The sequence below is a fragment of the Lissotriton vulgaris genome, chromosome 12 (assembly GCF_964263255.1).
Source record: "Lissotriton vulgaris chromosome 12, aLisVul1.2, whole genome shotgun sequence".
Taxonomy (NCBI): domain Eukaryota; kingdom Metazoa; phylum Chordata; class Amphibia; order Caudata; family Salamandridae; genus Lissotriton; species Lissotriton vulgaris.
In genome coordinates, this window is record NC_141700.1 from 301,875,097 (window position 1) to 301,902,882 (window position 27,786).

A 27,786-nucleotide genomic window follows, 5' to 3' on the forward strand; every position below is an offset into this window, starting at 1 on the left:
CATCCCACTGCACCACTCTTGCAAATCTCTGGGGTGCCCAAATAACTTGCAGTATCCCTTTGGCCAATACTAGGCCCCGTACAGTAAATATTAGCTTAGCACGGGGGAGGTTTATGCCATTGGGAATTCCCAGGATTCCAATTTTGAGATCAAGTGGAAGTTTTTCCTCTAGTATATGGGAAAGTTCCTTAATAATCACAGCCCAGTATGTCTGTATGTGAGGGCAGCCACATATGATGTGGGTAATGGTACCCAATATTTCCAAGCACCTTGGACATGGGGGCCCTACCCATATTATGTAACATCTGGTGATCATAGTAGGTCCTGTGCAACACCTTGAATTGAAGGAGTCATAGGCAAGTCTTCCTGGCCACCTCCCTGGGATGTACCACTGCCACCTTCCTGTCCATATTTTCCATAGTGCCCATGTCCCTAGACCATTTCTCTCTCAAGCGCACTAGTGTGTCCAGCATGTGATTGTTAATTGTTTGGAATGTTTGTGAGACAACCTTACTATCTAATGCTTCAATCAGGATACGCCGCTCTAAAGGGACATACTCCGAAATATCCTCTGTAATTATTCCCTTTGCCAGCATGGCGTGACACAGTTGTGCAAATTAAAAACATTGGCTGATTTGTAGTTGATATTCATGTTGCAGTGAGGGCAATGAGATCAGTGTCACTTTTTCTAGTATATCTCCTACTGTGGATATTCCGATTTTGTCCCATGTCTCAAAATCACTAAGCTTAGAGACTGCACCCAGCCAGCTACCTTTCCAAAGAGGAGTCACCTGGGTAATCCTTCCTGCCCAACCTTATGTTTTAGTGGCCTCATACCATGGTAACAGGGATAGTTGTGTCGCTGGGGCCAACACATGGGCATCCACCCCCCCATATAAGTAATGTACGCTTCTGCAAACCTGCCCTTTCAAGAAGATATGTGGGTTGGTCCTGTGGTGAGAATATCTAATCATTTATGGCGATGAGATAAGATACCCAGTAGTAGCCTCCAGTGTCCGGCAAAGCTAGGCTTCCATTGTATTGAGATCATTGTAGAGTGTAAAGCGACCGTCTGGGGTGGTCTCTGTCCCACAGAAGTGTCCACAGTCCTCTGTTAATTGCAGTGAATACCAACATGGCTACAGGGTAGTATGTGTTTTGGAGAGCATAGATTAATCTAGGTAGGGTAATCATTTTGAAGATGGCGGGTGGCGTATCAGTGTCAGGGGAAGCCCTCTCCATTGCTCAAAATCTGCTAGGAAGTTAGTAAGAAATCACCCAATCTTGCATTCAATGCAGGTATCTTTTTGGGTGGTCATGAAGATTCCCAGTTATTGGAAGCCTTCTGTGGACATTCAAAGACCCTGAGGAAGTGGCAGCTCAGTCACAGGAGTTCTGTTGGACATAGGACACCAACTTGGCCTAGATAATGGTATACCAGGTGTGGGCCCCATAGTTGTCTACGACTTTAAATAAAATTGGGATGGTAGTTTCCGGCTTTGATACATGAAAAAGCATATCATCAGTGTAGAGTGATAGTGTCTCCTCAGATTTGTATATGTATGTAGAGGTGTTATCTGATCATGCAGGACAGGGACATAATAATGGAGAAAGAGGATAGCTGTCATCCCATTTTCTGTGGCCAAGCCAGGCCAGAAGTCTGCTGGTCTTGTCGCCTGTTTCATATAGATGGTGCAGGGAAGCCATCATTTGTTACTTCACCTTTTACTGTGCCAGATCCCTGAATACCACCCGGTATTCTGCAAGTTGCCGCATCGTTCACAGATCTAAAACTGGTACTTGGGATCTTTTGTGTTGTAGGATCTACTCTTTCAGAACTTTTAGCTCTGCCCTTTCTCGCCTGTTTTTTAGGGGTCAATGGGTTTTGGGCTGTCTCTCAATAGTATTTTGAATGCCTCCCACAACACTATTCAGGATTCAACCGATTGGTAATTTTCTTTAAAATAGAGCTCTGTGTCTATCTGGAGCTTTGATATCTCAGTGTCTTTAAGGTTCCATGCCGTGATCTTCCAATGTTTGGCTGTTCCCCCTTGCAACTGACCCATGCATCTGAGTAAAAGAGAGTGGTCTGGCATTCCCCTTGTGATATTTCAGCTTGGTGAATCATTCCTATCTCCCCTTTGGGTACAAATATATAGTTTAATCTTGAGTATACTTTATTTGCATCAGAAAAGTAGGAGTATGTCTATGTGTTGGGGTGTTGTTGGCACCATGGATCTTGTAAACCCATTCCTGTAACAAATTGTGTTTGGTTGGTTAGACGTGTTGTTTGTTGTGTGGAGCTAGAATCATTGTGGGCTGGGGCCATAACATCATTAAAATCTGCCCGATTATGTGTAGTTTTGAGGTGGATTCAAGTAATATAACTGTACATTTTCTGAGGTTGGGGGCCTGTGGTCATGGTGGAACATATACACTTATTATTGTCATAGAGCTACGACCTCTAAATCCCTGCACGTAAAGCGTCCCAGGGGGTCTACCCAGGTATTAGACACTATGAAGGAGGGGTTTCTTCTAAATAATACTGCCACCCCACGGGCCCCACTGGAGAGTAACATATGCCCCTCTACCCAGGAATTAGCAATGTGTCCCTTTCAGATGAGTTTCTTGTGATAGAACAATACCTGACTGTTGTTGTAAGGTATTTGGAATTTGTCCAGAGTGGTGGAGTCTGTCAATCTAAGAGTCTTTGAAGTAGTCCACTAGTGTTTTTTGTTGATAAAATGGAGATTCCAGTAGCATGTTATGGTGATTAGCTATGTCTGTTATAGGTACATATGTCAGAGCTATTACCTTTTACATTTCAATGGCAAACTTTCTATATGTTGTATATTATACACTTAGTGCAGATTTTTATTGATGTTACCAAACACTTTGATGAAAAAGGTAATAGCAGCCATGTATGGATGTGTGTAGGTATAGTTTAAGTATTGTTTGTATAATTGTCTGTTCATAGTCTAATATAATTTAGGGCCTTATTATGATGTCAGTCGGAAACGCTCCGAAGGCCATTCGGATTTTCCTAACCTGTGTCGGAACCCATCTTTCCGACTGACTCAGAAACATTTCCAATGGACTGATTACGATATAGGGAAACCGTTTGGTAATTCTGACTCAGTTCCGACTGGCATTCGGAGAATCCAGTTGGTTGGGGCCAATTTGTACAGCTGAGTGGACAGCATTTCCGACTGACCAATTACGATGTTGGATTCCAACAGTCTTTCCGACTCGGTCTGTCCGACATAAAAGGGATCTCAGAAACTGAATTTGGGGGCCCTTCACGCGGAGGCCTCCGGTTGGGGCCTGTTGGTGTACCCATGGGACCCTTTTTCAGACCATGCACAGTATGGCAGGCCCCTTGGGGTGCCCGCCACAGGGTGCCTGGTTTTCCGCAACCAACCCTTTTTGCAATGGGAGACTGTGTTGTCAGTCGGGACACAGGCTCCCATTGAAGTCAATGATATTCTGACCGAACGGTGCTCGGAACCATCATAATCAGTCAGTAGGACTTTCCAAACCCGATTTGGTCAGAAACAATTCCAACAAGGAGTCGGTTGAAATCCTTTCCGACCGACATCATAAAGAGGCCCCAAGGGGCCTAATAGGATGACGGGCGGACTTCGTCCGCCCATCATCCTAGCGGGGATTGGAACCGCCTGCCATAAGGGCGGGGGTCATGTGGGGGGTATTAGGATGTGCCCACCACAGTGGCGGGCACATCCTGCATTTTTAGCATTGTGGCGGGCGGTGCTCTTAGCACCACCTGCCACAATGCTAAAAATGCCTTGAAGCATTTGCATAGACAAAGCGGCAGGCACCGCGCGGTGCCGGCCGCTTTGTCTATGCAAATGAAGGGAGGTACCTTAGGTACCCCCCCCTTGTGCACCCCCCACCTCTCCTTCACTCTGGGGGCCCACAGGTAGCTCCCATAGTGAAGACCGCATGCCTTTCCGTGGCGGCATCGCCGCAGTGGAAAGGCATCACTAAAAGCCCATTTTAATATGGCTGGCGGTGTCTGAAAGACACCGCCACCATATTAATCATTTTCCGCCGGTGCGGAAACGCGGCGGATGGTATTTTCGTCCGCTGAGGTCCCCCCGCCATACTAGTATGGCGGGGGAAAATTCCAATGCGGATATCGGGCAGATTGCCCCCGCAGGCTGGCGGTGGCCACCGCCAGCCTGGCGTGGGCAATCCGCCCGGCATCCTAATGGGCCCCTTAGTGTGGAAAGTAAATATTAGTTTTCACTTTGATGTGGTTTAAAAGTTCGGAGGAAATTGTACGCTGTTGTTTTCTAGGCAGCAGTGCATAAATGAGTTGTATGTAAGTGTTATGATATTCACCATGTATGGTGTGTATCTGAGTGAATGATAGAGAGTACATATAAATGTCCCAATGGCCATCCACATTTTACCTTTACTTCCCCTTGAAGGTTTTTTTCAGTTTCAGTCATTATTTTGGTTGTTGTGTAGAAGGAAAGCTTCTTCATTATGTTTAACGTGTAAGTGTTCTGGGATTTGTGTATGTTGATATCTTCTAGGGGCAGCAGGGGTTTGACTTGTGGATTTTTTAATGTGTGATATTTTTCAAAGTACAGATAGCTGACCTGTACTGTGCTTGGGCATCCTAAGGTGTATGTCTTTCAAGATTGTTGTAGTGAACTCTTGAGAACTAGGGTTGGGCTCTTTGAAATCTTGAAGTATGTTCTTTCTGTTTTTCCCTGTTACATTTAGGTGGTGATTGTGTTCCCTGATGGTAAATACAATATTGTTTTTTGGTGTAGCCTTCCCATAACAAGCATTGTCATATTTAGTACGTTTCCAATTGACATTCACTGTGTTTGTGCTTTCCAGGTTGTATGTGTATCCCATGTGCAAAAGCAATTGTTTGCCTTTATTTGATGTGATATATGTGACTCTTTCTGCCATTTGGTCCGAAAGTAGCATACCTTTAAAATGAATTATTGTATAAAAACATTTATTTTTTGTGTTCACATAATTAAAACTTTCTTTCACACATTTCTCATTTAATACTTACATACATGCTGTTGCTCTAATTTGACCTTCATGTGCTTCCATTTCTATTTAATGCATTCAATATTTGGGTCAGGTGGGCTTTCTTTTTTGTGGTTAAAACATGTGTACTTTAGATACATTTAAAAAAAAAGGTTTGTTAGTGTTTAGGGTAATGGAGTTTTAGTTTTAAGTTCAACTTATAGTGTTTGTTTTATTTTTATAACTGTGTTTATTTTACCTTCTTTGAAAGTGCCTTTGTCCAGGTTTGTAAGTGTGGAGTTGTATTATTTGGTGTGGAGAGCTTTCTTTTTGCTTAAGTGCTTCTTTAGTATCTGAGGATTAATATATATAAGAACATAGAAATATTAATACTGTATGTTTAGATTTGTGGTTTAAAATTACTTGAGGTTATATTAATGTTCATTCAATTTTTACATGTATTTGTGAATATGTCTTGTTGTTTTCTTGTAGACTTTCTTCTGGGTTTTCTTTGTACAATCCTGCAGAGTTTCATTTTTGTTGCAGTTGGTATGTTATTCCTGTGAAGAATAGTGTGGCTCTGTACTCTTTTTTATACTGTTTTAGGATGTGTATATTTCTGTTGTTAGGGAGTTTTACTGTAAATGTTCCTGGCTACTTTGTAAGTAGTTCCATTTTTTTTCAGTAATATTTTTTGGTGATGATAATGAGTGTTTCTAATTTACTTTTAAATATGTTCATTTGTTGGATTGTTAAATTGATAATATATTATAGATGTTACATTTATATTTAAACTGTGAAGTAATATTTATTATATTGTAATAAAGTTTGTTATTAAAAATATGTTTATTATTAATGGTAAATTTATAGGTAATATATATATAGTTATACAAGTGAATGTTGTATGTTTGTGGTTTTACTGTATTTTTACTGTTTTTTGTAGGTTGCTTGGCTGTGGTTATTTTGGTATATATTTAATGTTTAAAAAGGAGTTTATGCTGCTCCTTGCTTTTTTCCTTATTTTTCATGAAATTATTGTAGGCGATATTGTGTATTTTTGACATTTTAGTATTGTGTATATATTTATATAGGAAACTAAATTCTGTGTTTTGACATTTGAGTGTTTGATATAGTTACATTTAGAAATATTTGATGGTGATATTTATTTCATTGATATTTGTGTTTTTTTTTTGAAAGGTTCAGGATTGTGATATTTTAATAATAAATGTATTTTTGTGATTTTCTGTCATGGAGCTGGTAGTTCAGGTGTGATCAGTTCACATGAATTCAATGCATTATGATTGAAATACAATACATTTTTCTTCATGATCCCATAGCAGGTCACAATTGCATCTTGGTATGCACCATTCAGTTCTACTGTTGTTTGATTTGCAGGTTATTTCTTTCAGTGACACCCAATTGTACTGACTTTGGTCATCCAGATATCAATAAAAGCACAGAACTGCAGATTGAGAGGAATTAATTTTTAACAGGATTAAACAGAGCTGAATCCTGTTCAGCAGGCCTCTAGCAAAAGTCAAACCTAGAGTAAACGCAAACAATATTTTGATTCTTAGCAGTTCTGATGAAATCTTTTTCCAATAGCAACGTAGGCAAGTAATTATAAGATGATAAGTTTGCAAACATATTTTATGTCACATGCACTTTGGAAGGTAGGATTCAGGACTCATTTAAGTTTGTCGTCTGTGGCTAAGAAGGCGCTTATTTTATTGCATCGTAAATATATTTATGTAGCATTAGAACCTTGATGAGGCATTGAAGTGCTTTAAGCTGACAACATGCTGCTCCACACTCCAAAGTTATTGTTGAATATTGGTGTTAATGTTACACTCTTAAGGAAACCATTCAATGCATTTCCTCCAGTTTCTTTAAAGTAGATTCAATTAATAGGAGTTGATAAACAACTATATTCGATCTTTCTACAGAAAATCATAAAAGAACATACAAATGCATAAAAACCACTAAGTAAAATCACATTAAAACAGACTTCAGATCGTGCCTAGACAGCCCTTATTAAATTCATGGATACAGGCCCCCATTACTACACGCTCAACTTCATACAAAGTGCATTAGGTTAAAGGTTAATAAAAAGATTTGGAAACCATGTAGAATAAAAGGGACCTCAAACTTCATTCTTGAGCTACATAGTTCCTCTTCTTCATGCATGCCTACAGGAAGGATGCCACGACAAAACAAGCCATAGGTTCACTAATGATTTTAGATAATAAAGTGCTACCCGAAATGAACGAAAGTGGTTCCTCTTTGAGGTAGGAATGATGAGTTTCTTTCTTTCCCGGCCGTACAAACTACAAAATAGTACCAAATGTAGGTCATTTTGAGGTGATTTAGAGTCACAAGGGCACAAAGATAGATCTGAATGTTTAACCCCATCGCTGCAGGGCTAATTCCCCCACAAAGCGGGGAGGGGGGCTGTGCGCGGCGCCGCGATACTCATGATGAGCCCAGCTCGTCATGCTGCACAGCGGAGCTGTGCTCATGACGAGCTGAGCTCGTCATGACTCTGCCCACTCCCGTGGAATGTCCGCACAGGAGGGGAATTAGCTCAGCGTGGGCATTCCGTGGCAGGTATGAGGAGCTCAGCTCGTTATGAGCACAGCTCCACTGTGTCTCATGACGAGCTAAGCTCATCAAAAGTGCCAAAGGAGTTCAAACTTCTGGCTGGATACCCCAGCATCAAAGGAAAGCAGGTTCAGGCAAAATCTCATCAAAATGAACTGATGGGCTGAGAACAAGACCTCAGCTAAATAAGAGAACTTGTTATCTGCCAGTGGCGGGGTCAGTTGATACATCCGAACCATCTGTGCTCTATAGTTCCTCTCTCTATGATCGTATTTGGCCCTCATCTTAAAAGTCTTGACCAATCTATGCCTGTATAATTTCTTACACGATTCGGGATCATTGAAGAGATGTGACAAACCTAAAGCATTAAATTCCTGCTCAACATAATTTAACCATCTACTCTTGCTGTGGTTTTCAAAATTTAGCACATCACTGATAATCCTTTTGTTCAAGGGGACTGAATCCTTACGCCAAATTGAGAGCCACCGCAGAAGTGGGGCCATGCAAATTGAGTCTGTAAAATGTGGAAGACCCAATTCCAAATGGGTAACATAATTTAAGTAAGATTGCGGAAAAGAGGTCAATCATTTAAATTTTTTTTTTCGATTGACTGGAGATTGTCTACCCATAGGACACAGCTGATATTATCTTAGCGTGATCGATCTTTTTTAGAAGGTCAAGAGGTTGGGAGCCTAGGCTCCCGTAAAATGATTTTAGTGCCGCTAAACTCCTATCTATGACCAAACCCCTGCCAACCACCAAATGTGTCCAAGAAAGTTTGTTGTGGAACCAAAGAGTTCATGAAGAAGTAAGGGTTTTTTGTTTTTTTTCTGCCCCTGCGATTATTATGAAGGACTTGGACTTATTGACTTTCAGGTCTAGGGTGTTTATGAAGGCCGCGTACGCTGTGATAAGGTGTTGGAGGCCCAAACCCGTTCTAGAGAGCAGTACAGCATCATCAGCGCAAGCCACCATAGGAATGCGTTGGAAGTCAAAGATGGGGACGTCCACATTTTCACCCTTCAGCGCTTCCTCCACACCATTTGTATACATTGAAAAAAGAAACGGTGCGAGGACGCAGCCTTGCCTTTCCCCTCATAAGATTTAAAGGGGCGGGATCGTTCCCCATTCTTCCCAAATCGAACAAATGCAGAGGCTTGAGTATACCGCTGCCGGATGAAATCAATTAGGGGCTGTTCTACTCCCATCTCCACCATAATATTCCAGAGCTTTGGGTGGTACACGCAGTCAAAGGCTGCGGATAAGTCCATAAAGGCAAGATATATCTTCCTACCCTTGGCTCTGGCATATTTGTCTAAAATAAGGGAGAGATTCAGGCACTGATCAACAGTGCCCTTCCCTTATTGGAATCCGTATTGGGTCTGCATTGAAAGATTCCTATCTTGGGTCCTTAGTTCCAATCTAGACAGTAGGAGGTGACCCATTAATTTGGCTGTTGTGTCTATCAAAGATATTGGTCCATAGTTTTTCGTATTCCCCTTGTCTCCCTTTTTTGAGAATGGGCACTATAACGCTCATCCTCCATGAAGGTAAAGGGCCTGTTTGTGCAATCTTATTAAAAACATTTGTCAGCACCAGGACCCATAGCTCCTGATCCTCCTTAAAGAATTCTATAGGAACCCCATCTGGGCCCGGCACTTTTCCCATGCTGCATGCCTCTAAGCCACACTTTACTTCTGGAAGGGAGAACACTAATTTTTACTGAGTTTTTGGGTCTGGTGAATTGTGGAGGGAGGGCAGAGACTCAGTGAGGGAGAAAATATTTGAATAATGTGCCACACAATCTTCTTTGTCTACATGAGACTCTAATGAGGGATCTATTTGCATCTTAAAGTGAGGGGCATTAATTTTATCCCAAAATTTCTTTGGTATTGCCAGATTGTGAAGTCTCCTTTAATCTAACTCACATCTCCCTTAGAGACCTTTCCCTGAGCTTTTTTGCCTTTTTGAACTCCCTACGGAGTGATGCAATTAATATGGTGTCTCTGGGTTGAGTCTTAAGGGCTATTGCCAGGGCCTTTCTTAGTTTTGAGCACGCGTTGTCGAATCTGCCCTTTGATTTTTTAGAGTTGTAGCATGTTAACACACTACTTATATTTTCTAAGATTTTAGTAAACCCAAACAGCATTTCACGGGGGTAGATATTCAAATGCAGACAGATTTCAATACTGCCAAGAGATTTGCTCACCAATTCAGGGAGGAGTTTAGAACTCTCAATCTGAGCCCTCTTCAGCTGGTAACCATTCCTTCTGGCTTAGAGTGGTAGATCAGCAACCTCGCAAATTAAAATGGCATAATTGCTTAAGGGGTATCAGTAATGGAGCAGGTTTCATTATAAGGATGTGATACCAGAATAAAATCGATGGTGGTTTCCTGGTTGGACCTTTGGAAGGTTTTAGGAAGGGTGTCCATAGGGGAAGATCGTGTGTTCACAATCTCCAGATTCCTGGCTGACAGTTATTGATTAAGTCCATTACCGTAGGGACAGTGGAAAAAATAGAAAATCGGTTGCCCATGAGGTCCACCACGCAACATACTTTCTCTAAGTTATAATTACAGGGATGAACATTAAAATCTCCCATCCATATAACTGGTGCAGGTTCCTTTAACCTCAGTAATATATCTCCCAGTTCCTTATTTACGTCATCTGCAGCCAGGAGAATATTAGGGCCAAAACTGTTATTGTAAAAATGAATCAAAAGCCATATGCCATGAATAGGCTGCTCCAGGATGAGGATGTGAAAGAGATGGGACTTATCGATAAACTTCTTTACTTTCAGGGGCAACGTATCTGGAATCCGGGTGTAGAAGGCCCCCTATTGCCCTCCTTGACAATGTTGGTGCAGCCCTAGTTTGAAATGACCGATAACCATTAACAAATAACTCATCTATTGCCCATGTTTTCTGAAAGGAAATTATATTGATTTTTGCCAGGTTTTAGCCCATTGATCATCCCCATCTTGCTGGTTATGCCCGCTACATTTCAAGATACTAAGAAGAATGTGCTAAGTACCTTTACATTCTGCTCAGGTGGCCTAGAGTGCTCAAAGCTGGCTATTGGTATCGGTTGTAGGAGGGAACACCCCTCAAATGATCTTGAAGCAGCCAATCTCACAGATCCATACCTGGAGTGGGGCAAATCTGTTTAAGGTATATATGCCGAGGTTAGCCAGGGAGTTAGGATTTAAATAACCTTCTCTAAGGTCCTGTGCTGGTTCCAAAGCTAAGAGAGGAGAGGGAATAGAAGTGACTTAAAGCGATGGCTACAATCTGGGAGGCCCTTAGTGGTGCTGTATGTAGCTGTGATAAAAGCAATCTCTGTGTAAATGGATTATTAAAATTCTGAACCACACAGTCTCCTTTCAAGTTTTTGGAGGTCAGACCTACCCACCCTATGCTTCTGGCCATGATAATGTGGTTGGCGAGATGTGATCCCCCCTCAACCCGTCCGATGTATGGAAAGATAGCCAGTGGAGAGATTTGTCAATGAGCAGGGTTGTGGATTCGAGCTGACCTTCCCTCAGAGTGGGCACAATTCCTAACACTAAACCGATGGGGGCCGCAGAAGGTGGTAAATGGAGCAGTTCAGGCCTAATATAGAAGTGGGCATCCGTAATTTCCCCCTGATTTAAAATAGCAACATTGCCACCAACTTGCTTACTTGGGGGTTGAGCGGGAACATGCCTATCCAAAAAATTCATCAAAGTAGGATGGGGGATTTGCAAAAGACCCCGAATTAAAGGAGCTGCCAGATTTATGAACTATACTAATTATCCCCTCGGGACCTAAGGATGGAACAAGAGGTGGGACAAGAGTACTTGTGTTTGCATTCCGCTGAGGTCCTTGGTCCATTTCTTTATGTGTCATGTGGCCTTCTTCCAGGCCCACAGTGGCGTGGGATAGATGGATGTGACCCTGGGAGCCAAGAGTCTCTAGTTTGACCAGTCTCTCCTCAATTTCGAGTAACTTCGTCTTCAGAGGGCTCAATAAAACCATGAACAGGGTCTCCATTAATTTCCAAAATTCTTCACCATCCGCTTTGGGGAGCAGGGAAGCCTGGTCAGAGGCCAATGATGAAGAAATGAGCTCCTGTATAAAATCGCTGGGGCCCTTAGATTTTATGGGTTTCCCTGGTTGAGCCCCTTTTGTAAATTTTGGTTTAGGTTTTTGTGCCCGACACCCCTTCTGCACTTTATTCGGTGTTCGTTCGCCATCTTCCCATTATGTAGACTGGGAGCCCAGTCTGGTTCTTCTGTAATGAAAAAAATGAATAGTGCCACCCCAGCCTGATTGTTCCAAAATTAAACGGTTTCTCTCGTGCTCCTAAGGTGTCATTCAGCAACCCGTGAAGTGTTGTATGAAATCAAACCAAGATGCATCTCCTGATAAGGGGATGTCCCTCAGTGCACAGCCATCTGGCCTATAGAGGCACACAATGTTAAAGTTCAATGATTGCATCAATCCAAACTGGGTTAAGTAGAGAAGTTTTATTACTTGTATTTACTTGATTTTTCCTTCTCTCAAATCTGTAATCTCAGATTAATTATTTTCCAAATTCACAAAAGGTTGTTATTCAACATAAAATATTACCAATGCATTTCGGCAAACTAAGTGCCCTTCTTCAGGGGGCCCACCTATAAATGAAACCAATGGTATGCGCTTGTAATCAACACATGCTTAAACATATTCATAGAGTATTCAACTTTGATACATATTTGATTAGTATTCCAATCTCAAAACATGCAAGTGCTGTGATGATTATTCAAACAATGGTTTCCAACAGTCAGTGATTGTCTCTACAAAGAATAACGGTGTTGTAGTGAGTGACCAATTGCCCAAGCTTGTGGTAGGTAGACAGCGCCTTGAGACCCTACGGGTATGTAGCGCGCTTTACAAGTGTCAATGATTGATTGATTGATTGAGTGTTGGGAAAGTATAACGAAATCTGATACAATGGTGTGAAACGGTGCTGTGCAAAAACGCAATAACCAAAGTGTGTGAACGGTAAGCTGTTAGAACGAGCAAGTACGCATGCGAATTCACGCTCAATATAAACAAGATCTTACTTACAACCAAGAGGTCAATTCAGAGTATCTGAAAGTTAATAAGATCGAGTGTGCAAAGCTCTCACAGAGCTTAAATAAGAAAAAAGTGGGACCCGTAGTGTGCTACAATACACTTATAATGTAAAGCGTTGAGACGCGTCTCCAGGGTTTGTGGCCGGATAAAAATCGCAAACAGCGAGCAGATGGCGGGCTGTTACCAAAGTGTAAAGTCTGTAAAAAAGTTAACCATTACAAGTCGGTCTAGATTAAAGATATGTTTTTGTACTGGGGCTCGGTGAAAAAAAATAAACTTACTCAAAGTGTGGGCTCAATATTCTTGCGATGCCGGTCCGAGCGCAGTAAGGAGAAAGTGCACGCATACAATTTTCACGGGAAAACTTTTGAAATGTGAGAAGCGTGAATGCCATGTGATCCCGTGATCACATCAATATGGCGGCCATTTTGTAATGGCAAATAGAAGGCGTGTTTCAAAACAAGTATAATAAAGTTTGAAACGTCTGAATCCGAGAGAAAATAATACAAAAACATTTGCAAATAAAATCAGGATGGAAGGTAAAAATGTGCAAGTTGGTCAACAACTCATGTAAATCTATAATTGTGTGTGTGAAGGGTCATTCGGGAGGCAACAACTGTGATGTGAAGGTAAATGTGCTGTAAGGCTTCCTTATGACGATTGGAGTATGTATAGATCAATGGATCAAGAAAGATTCAAAGAATAACGTTCTTATACTCTTATACAACGTCAATCTTCCATACATAAAATCTCAAATCATGATATCATGAACAATAATCAAGAAACATTAGTCAATTATTGTATAAAGTCATAAATAACATAAGAATTCCATCCTGTCATTCAATCCATTAGGATGCCTTGTGTTAAGAAAACCGATCCAAAAGTTTGGTCTCTGTATGAGTCTATTATTGATGTCTGTTCCTTCTTTCTTTTCCACAGTTTCAAGCACTTGCGGGCACAAGCATCATTGTCATTTACATTCACAAACGCTGCGAATCGCAAATTTCGGCCGTTTGCGAATGCAATTGACAAAATTTGGATGCATCATGTTTTTCGCAATTTTAGACATTGCAATCATGTTGCGATTTCTAAAATTGCGATTGCATTCAGGAAATCGCAATTTGCGATTTCTTTAATACAATGCAAGAGTATTTTAAATTTGCGAATTTGCAAATAGGGAGAGGTAAATTACCATGAAGTTGACCTTCATGGTAATTTGCGAAAACTTTCAAAAATGCACAAAAGTGCATTTTTGAAAGTTTATTTTTACACACACACATGCCCTTGGGGCATGTGTGTGTGAAAAATGCACTTAAAGTTATATTTCAGGGTTGCAGGAGGGAAGTCCTTTGGACCCCCCCTGCACCCTTGAAATTGCATTCTCAATTTGCGATTCACAAATTGCAAATCGCAAATTGAGAATGACTTCCCATTCATTCCTATGGGCCTCTAGGCCCATAGGAATCAATGGAAAGGGATTCCTTAATTTCCATTCGCAAATTGTGAATCGCAATTAAGGAATTTTAAGAAATCGCAAAAAAAATTGTGATTTCTTGGTGCATAACCATTTGCGATTTCGTAATTGCGATTCCTTAATTTTTGCAATTAAGAAATCGCAAACGGCAACAATGATGCATGTGGCCGTAACAACTTTAGTTGTGCAATTCTGTGTCCCTTATCCACGAAGTGAGCTGCCAATGCTGACTTAAGATTTTTTACACAAATGTTGCTTTTATGTTCCAATATCTGGATTCTAATTTTCCTCGTCGTTTTTCCCACATAACAAAAGCCACATGGGCATTTGATTATGTATATAACGTTCATGGTGTTGCAAGTAGCATTCACTCGTAATTTGATATTTAAGTCTTTCATGGGATGACTCATGCTTGATCCACGGATCACATTGCTGCAGTTATTGCAGTTCTGACATGGTTGAAGGCCTTTGAAGATGATATTCTTTTGTCTCGTGTCTGATTTTGTTAATATTTCTTTTACATTGGGGCCTCTAGTATATGCAAATGTTGGTTACTGTGCATAAATGCCTTTAAAATCTGGTTCAGCTGTTAGTATAGGCCATTGCTTTAGAATGATGTTTTTGTATTGTTGACGCTTAGTTGAGTATTTTGAAGTGATTATCATACAATTCTGTGGTTGTTTGGTTTGGATTTTCAGGAGTTCTTTACGATCTTTACTGTCACATCTTTCGAGAGCTTGTTGCAAGATTCGTGTGGATTATCCCCGCTTTTTAAATCTCTCTATCATGGCATTAGATTGTGTGGCACTTTCTGTGGTATCTGAAATAATCCTCTTAACTCGCAGTAATCGTGAGTATGGTAAGTTACATTTGAGGTTTGATCTGTGGAAACTATTAAAATGCAAAATGCTGTTTCTATCTGTGTCTTTGTGGAAAATGTTGGTCTGAGGTGATCTTGTTCACGTCGTATTTCGACGTCCAAGAACTGTATAACTTTTTGTTGGACTTCAAAAGTAACCTGAATGCGCTCATCAATGTTATTCAGTTGTTCAAGAGATAGTTGTAATAATTCTCTTGCTCCTGACCATATGATGAATAGATCATCAATATATCGAAGGAAAATCCTCCTGTGTGTAATCCATGGTTCTTTGTTCAATATGTGACTCTCTTCACAATGATGCATAACGATATTGGCATATATTGGGGCTGCACAATTCCCCATTGATGTGCCGGAGAGTTGTAAGTACCATTCGTTGTCCCATTTAAAATAACTTTGGTACAATGTGAATTGTAGAAGTTCCATAATGAAAGCCTGTAGTTCCTTGTCTATGTCTGATCTTCATAGTACGTGTTTGATGGCTTCAATACCCAAATCTTGGGATATAGATGTATAGAGAGAATTAACGTCTGCTGTGCACATCCATATTTCCTCTTCCGGGGAAAACTTCAATTGTCTGATTTTGTCAATGAAATCTGTGGTGTTCCTCACATAGGTGCTGATTCTCATTACAAAAGGTTGCAGGTGTCTATGCAGACATTTTCAGATAGAGTCATGTATGCTGCCTCGGGTAGAGACTATGGGCCTGAAGGGTGGTTGGTGCAAGTTCCTATGGGCCAGATGCATCAACCAATATATCGATCGCAACTGGTGCGAATTACCAATTGCGATCGCAAAAGAAAGAAAAGCCATTCATGAAGTGAAAACCTAGCTAAAATCGAAATCGCAAACGCAAAAATGCGAATTCGCAAAAAAAACGCAGAATCAAGGTAGAACCCCCTTAGCGAATCGTAATTAGCGAGAACCAAAGGATACTGCGAAATATATTGCTATTTCGCAAGAAAATCGCTAATCCGATGCATGAAAACTCGCTAATTGCGATTACATCTAAATTCGCAATTTAGCAATATCAGTTTAAAGGGAATCACAATCAGGTGGTACAAAAAAAAATACCCACTCACCTGCTTTACATCAGAGGTGTATTTAAACAGACCCATGAGGCAATAGTGGCCTCCTACAATGGCAGGACTCTACATTTTTGCGAGGAGGAGGCGGATACTTGCAGCAGGCCAGGCCAGAAGGATAATCCAGGAGAGAATCTTCCGGCTGCGCATCACATTGTTGGGAAAGACTCGTGAGCAAACTTATGACAAGTACAGGATGAATGCAGCAATGATACTAGACTTAATAGATGAATTGGACCCACTATTGCAGTGCCAAACATGTAGGACCCAGGCAATCCCTACTCATGCCCAGGTGCTATGTAGCCTGCACCTGCTTGCGTCAAGTAGCTTCCAGGATATAGTGGCATAAGCAGGAGGGGTATCACAGAGCTCCCTCTCGCGGTTCTTCAAATCCTTCCTGGCCGCCATGATGACTGTGATCAACCACCACATCACCTTCCCCACAACCCCACAGGAATTGAGCCAAACAAAACAGGACTTCTACCAAGTAGCACAGTTCCCACACGTGATCGGATGCATTGATTGCACCCGCGTAGCCATATGACTCCCTGCCGTAAATGAGTATATATTTCGCAACCAGAAAGCATATCACTCAATTAATGTCCAAGCAGTGTGCAATGCTGAGAACATCATGACCGACCTCGTTGCACAATACCCTGGAAGCACTCACGATTCCTACATCTTCCGCCATAGTGGCTTGCACACATGTCTGCTCAGGGGAGATTTTGGCAATGGACACCTGCTAGGTAAGTTGAATACAATACTCATCACTGACTTAGGTAATGGCAATGCATACCTGACACTAACATATTGTTCGTAACTCTGTAGGTGACAGTGCATACGCTGTGAGGCATTACATCTTGACTCCATACCTGAACCCAGCCAGCCCACAACAACAGAGGTACAATGCACCCCACATCAGGACACGTAATGTAATAAAACGGACATTTGGATTGCTCAAGAGTCGCTTCCGCATCCTGCATAAACCTGGAGGAGCAATGCTGTACCAACCGGAAACATGCTGCAGGATTATTGAGGCATGTGCAATGGTTCACAACATAGCAACAAGGAGAGGTATCCCTATTGAGGAATCCGACACAGAGGGCAACCAGCCCCCAGCACAACCACGCCGGGCACATCTTGGGAGTTCAGCGGAGGGACAAAGAAAACGTACAGACATCACCATGCATTATTTCTAAGGTATGTAATAATGACACACAACACTCATTTGCATTCGAAGGTGAACTATTTATTACCACGTCAGGCGGTAGGGGGTCTGAAATTGAACAGAGATGGTGTCCATTAGCACATTACCTGCATGCACTGAAGGACACAAGAGACACACAAAGGACTTGTAATGCAGTCACAAAGATAGTCTTGTACATGGTTACGTCACCATGATGTATTACACCCCTCTGATTAGGTTTAGCGTCTCCTCCCTCTCACAGCCAAATTAATTTCTCCTGCATCTGCATCTGAATTCCTGGATGCAGCAGGAGGTGCTTGTGTACGGCTACTGCTCCTCCTGACAGTGGTGAGTGGCGCAGTGATGCTGCTGAGGCTGGATGCCTCACTACCCTCTTCCCCTGTAACATCGCCCTGACCACCAGTGCTAGACTGCATCAGTTCAACTGCAGTTGTAATTTGGCCGAGTGCCTTGGACACATCCCCACAACAATGGCCCATATCTATCGGCATTTCCATAGACCGACGTGACAGCTGTGCCATGCTTGCGCAGATCTTGTTTTTGGACCTGATATAGGCGCCCATGCAGGTGACAAACTGGTGATGCCTCCTCCTCTGTGTGGTGTGTCCCTCCTGCATCACACGCGCCACCTCCAGCAGGGTGTTGTTGGATTCTCTGTGTGCTTCCACTAGTGCAGTAGTGAGCTCCTTCACACTCTTAGCCATTACAGATATGTTTGTGTTCATTTTCGTCATCTGCAGGTTGATGGCTCCCATGTGCCCCGCTTGCACGCGCTGCACCCGCACCATCTGTGACTCCACGCCACCCCACTGATTGGGAGTTCCTGCATCCTGTGCCCAAGTATGGGTCAATGGCCTGCGTCTTGTTCCTGGACGGACATGTGCCTGCGGTGTAGTTGTGTTGCTCGCACTTGGACGGCTTGTACTAGGAGCGGTAAATGATTCTTGTTCTGACTCCAGTGGCTGAAGTGGCGTAACTGTGGCCCTGCGTTTTGCTGGTGCCTTGGATTTGGGTGGTGGTGTCACAGGTTTTGACACGGCAGCCTCTTGGTTGACCTGTGTGCTGTCTCCAATATCACTGTCATCAGTGTTTGCTTCAGCTGCATCTGTGATGTGAAACAGTGCAATGCTATTTTAAGTTGTTGCATTAGTTGAGCAACCTTAATAAATCTATACATTAATGTTCTCACTGTCTCTCATCAATGACTGTACTGCATTTTGGTAGCATTTGGGCTTACTATGTTGGATTCTGACAGGCAATTGGGTTCTACTGACTACAAGTCCCATGATGCATTAGTGTCCCTATGTAAAATGTGTGCTGGACTATTTCTGATGTGAATTTGCAGGTTGATTTACATTTGGGCACTATCAGTATGTACATTGTTCTGTTGATTGTCATGCATCTTACCTTGTGTGCTACTGGCTGCCCCGGATGTGTCCAGCTGCGTTACTCCCACCACTGCTTCTGGGTCAATTGTGCACTCAACCATGTCCTCCTGGCGTGTGTTGTCTGGGACTGTTGGGTCTCCTCCTCCAGTCCCCTTCGCCTCCTTCAGCCTTTCCGCTACCCGCTCCTTGGCACGACTGCGCAGGTCGTGCCAGCGTTTCTTCAAGTCATCTATGCTGCGGTGTGTGACCCCCACAGCATTCACCTTGTCTTTAATCCGGTTCCAGATCCTTCTTTTATCTGTCTCTGGCACTTTAAGGGAGAGCTTCCCAAATAGCTTCTCATGGTTGTTTGCAACCTCCTCAATGAGGAGGTCAAGTTCACTCTCACTGAACTTGATTTTTCGCTTCCTGCCCACTGCACCCTCCTCTGTAGCTTCTGCCTCTGTGTTCCTCTGTGCACAGGTGGCAGCATGGGCTGATTGACTTCCTGGTTGTGATGTCATCAGCCTGCTCCCAATGCGACTCTGTAGTTTTCACGGTCCCGCTATTTGCAAAATCGCTATTTGCGATATCGCTATTTGCGATATCGCAAATAGCGGGATCGCTAAATGCGAGTTTGGAGTTTTTTAACAATAGCGATTCCTTAACATAGAATCGCTATTGTATTTTGCGACTTTTTGCGATTCCTTATTTCTTCGCTATCCTCATCATGCATAGCCAACAGTGAGTCCTTATTTGCGATTCCTTAATAATCGCAATTAAGGAATCGCTATTTCTTTGCATGATGCATCTGGCCCATTTACCTTAGGTAACATGTATAGTAATGGCAATCTTGGGTTGGTTTGAATTAAATATTTTTGTACTCTTTCAGTGATGACTCCATTTTATACTGCTCTTAATATGATCTTTTTAAGTTCACTCTCAAATTGATTTGTGGGGTTCTGTTCAAAAACCATATAAGTGTTGATGTCAGCCACGTGTTTTTCAACTTGTTCATTGTAGAATTGGCTATTATCACCAGGGCGCCGCCCTTATCAGCATTTTGACAGATGATCTTCGGAATATTGGCCAGGTTACTTAAAATGGCTTTTTCTTTAACAGACATGTTGCAATGTTTGGACTTGTGTTGAAATTTGAGGGTAGATAGTTCTTGCTTAACTAGATTTTCAAAAAGTTCCAAGCTTTTATGACTGACAGGAGCCAAAAAAGTGCTCCGTGGTCTTAATCCTTTCAATAAGGTGTCTTCATCCGACTGTGCATGGGTTACCAAATTTTCAAAATAATTCCTCAGTCTTAAATTTCTCATGCATTTGTAAAAGCTGATTTTGAGTTCTAAAGTATTGGTAAAGGTTGTGGAAACAAATGATTGTCCCTTTTGAAGGGTTCGTATTTCACTGGATGATAATTAGTGTGATGAAATATTTATCACCAAGTTGTAATGATCCATTACTTCCTGCCCCGGCCTTTCTTCCCTGTGGTCACAGGATTCTTCTCGGTCAATGTGTCTTTTTCTGTACTTTTGGCTCCTCCTGGGTCGCCTTCATCTTTTGTTCCCTCGTCTAAAAAAACGCACTGCAGAAGTGGAGGGTGCTTGAGTGTTATCTTTTGAACTCCCGGTTAAATCAGTGGGATGTGGTACTCGAGGGCGTGATTCTCCTTTAGATGAGGATGTCTCACTTTCTGAATTCGGATTGTATGGTTCATTCTGGCGTCGGTGAGCGTACACCTCCGTCCATGTGTATACTTCTCCTAACGAGGTCGATAGTATCTCGTTTGTACTTCCGGATTTTGCGATATTTGTTGAGTTGACTGTTGATGACATCCAGAATATTGGTTAGTTCATCCTCCTCCAGAATGTTTGTTAATTTGGTTGATTTTAGAGACAATCACTGACTGTTGTGAACCATTGTTTGAATAATCATCACTGCACTTGCATGTGTTTGAGATTGGAATACCATCAAATATGCATCAAAGTTGAATACTCTATGAATATGATTAAGCATGTGTTGATTACAAGTGCATACTATTGGTTTCATTTACAGATGGGGCTCCTGAAGAAGGGCACTTAGTTGCCTGAAATGCATCGGGAATATTTTATGTTGAATAACAACCTTTTGTGTATTTGGAAAATAATTAATCCGAGATTACTTATCGGATTTGAGAGAAGGAAAATCAAGTAAATCCAAGCAATAAAAACTTCTCTACTTAACCCTGTTTGGATTGATGCAATCATTGAACTTTAACATTGTATGCCTCTATAGGCCAGATGGCTCTTCACTGAGGGACATCCCCTAATCAGGAGATGCATCTTTGTTTTTCTTCTTTAATTAGCCCATTTGAAATATCAAAAGGGATGAGGGCGAGACAAACAGGGCAGAAAGGTAGTGAGGTGAGGGGAGCTACTCGCCGAGGTAGTATGTAAATATTGGGCAATGGGAGAATTATTAATGCCTAGTAATGAGCGCCTCTGAGATGTGAGCAGGTCAAGTGAAAGGCTTGCTCAATTAGCTGGATCTCATGAGTTAGCATAGATTTGGCACGCGTGATGAAAGCGTCCAATGTACCCGCTACTCCAGTACGGGCACCAGTAAGGTCAGGGCGGCCCGTCCGTTAACTCATTTTAGACATTTGGGTGCAGTTAATGAGTTTAGGTTAACAGGAATAACTAAATGTTAAAAAAGGGAATAAATGACAATGCCTGAAGTGAGGATCACTATCTTGCAAGCCAGAAGTAAGATGAGGGGCCCAGCCCAGCCTCTTCTGGGCTCCGACGGGCATACATGGGTCAGCCCTTGGCCCGAACTTCGCCCGGGCGCTTCCCGTGCTTCAGGCCGGTGTCGGTTTTTTCAAGGGCCTCCAGGAGCTTTGGAAAGTGGGAGTTGTAGTCCGCCCTCATGGGCTATCTCCCACAGCTGCTCTCTGCTCTTGGGTCTCCCTGGGCTGTAATTGCAGGCTAATAATTAATAGGAGTTAAGTTTGATTATTAGTAGGGATGTATGCAAATTTATACTGATGGTTCTTGGGATTAATTGATGAGTTAGAGGAGATTCGCTATTAGGTTGCAGCGTATCACTTTCAAGAAGGAAAGGTTGTGGTCTTTGAAATGAGTTGTGGGTAGTATGAAGAAATACAATAATAGACACCAAGGCAAACAAGTATTTGACTTAGAATAGGCAGTACTCAGAGAAAGGAAGTATGTAGAGGATGGGAAGTAGAGAGAGGGTCATGTGAAAGAAAAAAGGAGAGGTGACAATCAGACATTTTAAATCAAGGTCAGTTTTTCATACAGTGATCCAGGGATATATAGGAGGCTTTATAAGTCGGTGTACAATAAAAGGATGCAAAATTGAAAAAAACAGGCTTATTTGTAAGTGAAATAGAACTCAATTAGGTGCTTCAGATGAACACTAGAATCAGATGGTCCTGCTTACTGTAAATCACAGTTATTTTCTCTCATATCAGTTCCAATAAAGTATACCATTGAATAATTGTTAACCCTAAATAACAATGGTATTGCAACTGCAAATGTTGAGGATTTTATTTTGTTGCTGGAGCTATGTTGCCGATAATGTCAGGACAGATTTTGAAAATCTAATATTTCTTCTGCTGTTATTTGCTATAGAGAACTAGCTATATTTTTCTATTTTGTGGTAAACACATGTCGACACACACTGAGAAGTACATAGTCTCAGATTTGAAATTATATACCAATTTGTATATCGATTAGGAAATAGACAGAATAGTACACCTTTATATGTGGCAAGAGAAAGAGGAAGGCAAAAGGCCTGCAGGAAGACTGGTATGGTAATGACAAAGATGAAGTGCTCTTGGAACTGCGGCACTTGGGCAAGGGAGTTGCAGGGGATTTCAATCTGCTAAACCTACATCATTTGAGACTACCCTTTTAGGAACGTGATGACCATAAATAACTTTTTTGATACTACTGTATGTTTTATGGCTCCTGTAACAGGACAAAATATGGGAAAAGAATGAATGCATCACAATTTGCAGAAAGCATGGGTAGTTAAAGAGATAAGCCCTCTAGAAACAAATGCATGAATATAGGCTAACTGAGATTAATTAGCCATCATTGCCCAGATATTGCTAGCCTCCAGTCTGTATACGATGTATGATCTGCAGAGGTATGTGGAGGATGGTACAAGATTATATACATAGATGAAGGCAATTGCTTTATATGTTGATTGAAACATATTCAAACCTTTAACAAAAATCTTTCCTTCAGCCAAGGAAAATTAATCACCAATAAGTGACTGATGTGAAGAGAGGTTGGTTCTGCTCCTTGACTATTACTATGGCCCATCTTCGTGGACATATAGTAAAAAGAGGCAGTAAAGATCCAGGAAAAATATTTCTGCCAAAAATTCCAATTGGTACACCATCAAGTGGGACCCTCAGGCATATTCCAAATCATCTAGTGTGCAGGAATAATGCAGGAACATAGTGCTATATTCTGCAGAAAAAAATCATATGGGGCGAAAAAGGGACCATTCAGGAGCTTAAAAAGGGAAAATGGATACGGTCAGAAGGAATGCATGAATGACAAATTGCTGGCCTAAGTGTGTTCCAGGAATCTGAGAGGTCAGTTAACTAACTACCAGTGGTGTGTAGAAAATGTCCTAAGGTAGGTCTTCCCTCAGACTATCTGCTTCCTTTAGAATGTGTGTGCATGTCTTATACAGCTCAGATCTCAGCAAAATCTCAAAGAAGCAAAATGAGAAGGAACATCAGAGAGGTAGAGTTGAATTTTTTTATGATACATAACCTGTCACACTTTAATCGAAATATTGTTTAGCAGTATAACTATTTGGTTTGCTTCACATTGCTCGAACTATTAAAAAACATGTGACCTTTAGGCTACCCCATACTGGGAATTAGTGTGGAATAGTTATTTTACTGTGGCAAATGTTTAATTTCGGGTTGTGTTGTATCTGGCACAGTGCAGCAGCGTAATGATGGGAACTAGTGAACAATATAATGATGGGCCCCCAACACTCTAATATCTCACAGATATTCATAGGTCTTGGGCTGGTGGTCAGACCCCTAAAAGGTGGGACTCCCCTTAGCCTCAGGAGCTGTGAGGCTCTGTCCCTAGTGCACTGTGGTCTTTATTTGGTAGTGTCCTGAAGAGAGTGTTGCAATGATTGGATTGATTATTGTCTGAATGTTAGCTTTTGATGGAAGGGCCAGATGCACTTAGGGTAAGATTTTGCCTGAACTTACTCCTGGGTTTAGTGTTGTTTTCTTAGGGCAAAATAGGATGCATTTTGCACTGAAAAATAGAGTCAACTACAACAGAACGCAAACAGTGAGTGTGAGCAGCTGCTCACGCTTGCTAAATAAGCTCTCTCAGTAACATTCTTAGCCTAAAATTACACTTAATTAGATGAGCGGCACAATAATGTTATTAGCCGTAATTCCACCTTGAAGAGTAATGTGGAATTACCAAAATCAACCTGATTACTCCACCATATTTGAAATTAAGTCCAGTCATAGTTAACTCCAATATTCAAGGAAAACACTGGCAAACGTTTGGTGACCTTATCAGAAGAGTTGTAAGGGAGCTATGGCACAACTATTCTTCAAGGTATATTTATATGGAAGTCTTATTGCCATGGTAGACAACTTGGTAGAAAATGTAGATCATGCATACTAACTGTACGCAAAGTTTTCTTTTTAAATTAACTATCCTAGTGGGTCACAAGTCGATCTACTTCATGAATATTAATGAGGTATGCTGCAATTTGTGACCCACTAGAAATTGCTGCCATCACAGGGGAGGTGGTCTGCTTGGGTCAGCAGACAACCATGTCTGTGATTGCTTTTTAATGCAGCAATCTTTTTTTTCAATACAGCCCATTAAAGTAAATGAGACTGCATTTAGAAAGAAAAGTTACTTTTTTCTTGTTTCTTCAAGATGAAGCAGTGGACCATGTCCTCTCTTAAACAAACTTTTTTACATTAACATAGTGGAAGGGGGACCAAGTGGACCCCCCTCCTAGTTGCTAATGAGTTACCACTAAACTAAAAGCATGTAGTCAATAAAGTATGAATGTTTTGGTAACCAGAATTTGGTTGCAAAAAAGTAATACATACCAATACGACTCAGTATTAGGAAGAGATATCCCATCAAAATACCAAATCGGTATTTGGTGGCAAACCCAAACAGCAATTCAGTAACCTTTTACTAAATTGCAGTTTGGGTTTTATACGTACCAAAAGGCTTCTTTCTGCTAACTGATCCATTTAAGAACACAAGAATACTTAGTAAATCTGGGGATACGTGTACAAAGTTATTTAGCGGTGGCAAAGCCTGCAGTTTGCTAAATCACAGGATTTGTGAACACTAAATGGCTTGTACAAGTGTACTAAACCAATTTAGTAATTCAGTAACATGTTACCGAATCACTAAATGGGTTGAGTAAATCATAAGGAATCGCAATTTACATGGGGAGTGTTTAGGTCGTCCCTTCCAAACAGTGACTCCTTATGGTGTGTATTAATGTTTTCCAACTTCATTTCGGTTGCAAAACAGTAATATTTTATAACCTCCTCAAAGGAAGTGGTAAGCAATTTGCAAATAGGAAAGAAAAAAAAGGAAGGAAGGTGTCCCAATGGGACAACTTCCCCTTTGAGAACGCTAACATTTTTATGTTTTTTAAGAGTAAGCATTGGTCCAACAGACCTCTCTCTACTCTAAAAATGATTAGCTTTATTTAAAAGAAATCATGGACATGGTGGTCTGATGAGCTAGGCAGGCCACAACACTGTGATTGCTGTCACTTCTAATGGGTCGTAAATTGGGAGCTAGCTCATTAAAATTCATGAGATTGGTCAATTTGCAGTCCACTAGGAACTGTTAATTAAAAAATAAAAGTTTCATACATTAGGAAAAGCGATTTCCAAATCGTGATTCTGAGAAAATTGCAATTTGGAAATCACAATTATTGTTAGTACGTCTGGGCCCTTGTCCTTTCTTCCCATAATTCTGCTGTTTGCAGCAGGGATTTGAATGAATGAAGTCAATGAAATATTATGAAGTTCTATAATGGCAGCATTTCCAAATTGTGTGCGGGAATATTCCAAACAATTGCAACATTAAGCGGAAATCCATGGCCTTTAGAAATGTGTTTATTTTTAGACTGAAAGGCAACTTTGGCATTTCTTAGTGATGATCAATATGCTCACCCATGGAAAGATGTTGACTAATCCAAATCACTAACGATTTTACCTTGAGGAAGAGACTTCTAGTTAGTAATGGTAGACTTCCTCAGTTGTTGGCCTTTCAACAGATAAATTAGATGTGAAACTATTTACCAACAGCTGGTGTTTGACTTAATCTGTCCTTGCCCCTGTAATTCTTCTGTCGGTTTATTGTGTGATAATTTTGTTGAGATTATCAGTACGGAAGAGGGTTGAATGATGTTGCTACATGTTACTATACCATACCAGCATAAACAAAGCAGAGTGAACTAAGAAATTAAAAACAACATTTGTTGGGGGCGTGGCTTGACGCCCACAGAAGATGGCGGATACTCTGTGACCACCGGAGAACCGGCACCGGGAAAGACCGATATCTAAGTGTTCTGAAACCTGTGAGTTGTCTGAAGTGTGGCTTCTGCCTCAAAAAGCACCCAAGGACACCCTGGCTGTGCAAGCAGCACACCACCATCGAGCTTTGAAGGTATTTTTTTTATCTGCGCTGTCACCTCAGACGCTGCCGCCTATTTTGCGGTATGCTCGTCGGAGTCACCTGCTTCATTACGCTGCAGAGGTGTGCGTGTTTCGCCTGCAAATACTTTCAAGCTCCACTCAACATGTTTTGCCCTGGTTTCTCCATTTACATGGCTGAGTCTTGTTTTACGTCGAAAAGCTGTTGATTATGATGCACTGCACATTTATCTCTAAAACCACTGTCGTTCTCCTCTCACGAACACGGTTGCAGTGTTGGTTCCTCTTGAGATGTTGAGGTTATGTTTACAATTTACCTTGATATCCTTCTTCCCTCATCATTATATTGTGCACAGAGGATCACTACCTTCAATAACTAGTGATATTTGTATTTCTCAATATTAGATGTTCCTCTTGCTCTACCAGCTCACTCGTTCTTTAATACGCTGACTGCTCTTGGTTGTCATTTGATATTCGGCCCTCCTCTGCAACAGATTTTTGTGCTATCATTTTACTTACATTTCTCTTATGTTCTCTTGCTCATTTTATGGGGTGGTTGCAGAGGCTTTTTTCTTCCTTCTTTAATTTCATGCTATTTCTCCTCTCATTCTTTCCCCTCCTTTATTTACTTTGTACATCACTTTTCTATCTGTTATCTTACGACTCCTTCATTATTGTCATTCTCTTTTCCTCTCTCTTTCATTAGTCTTCAAGCTAAAGATATATGTCTTTCCTTCTCTGTCCTCTTATTTCTCTCATTTTTTGATGCTGTACATTTACGTGTACCTTCTTCCTTTTTTTCATCCTCTTCCTTCCATCCTCACCCTTCTTCTTACCTTTCCCCTGCTCTCTTTCCAACTTCACTACTGATGTTTCTCTTCATTTCTCAACCTTTTATTGTATCTGATTTGAGGCAATTTGTACACTTCATAGTTGATTCCTTTCTTACTTACACAATTTCCCCTTCATGTATCATTATGTTCTTTTACACTTACATGCTTTTGTGATCTACCTTGTATCAAGTTTACTATCATATCTGGTCTTATTTTACTTATTCTATTAATGGTTATTAGATGTCATTAAATATTGTTACTTGGAATGTCCAAGGTTTACATTCACCGATCAAAAGACATTGTGTATTATCACATTTGTCTAAATTAAAGGCTGATATAGCCGTGATTCAAGAATCATATCTCACGGAATCTGAATCCTTAAAGTTGAGAAGAGACTGGGTTGGGGATGTTTTCTTTTCTCCGGGTAACGGTAAGCGTAATGGTGTTGTTACTTGGTGCCACGAATCTCTCCATGTTAAGCTTATTTCTCAAGAAAAGGATGATGTAGGTCACTGG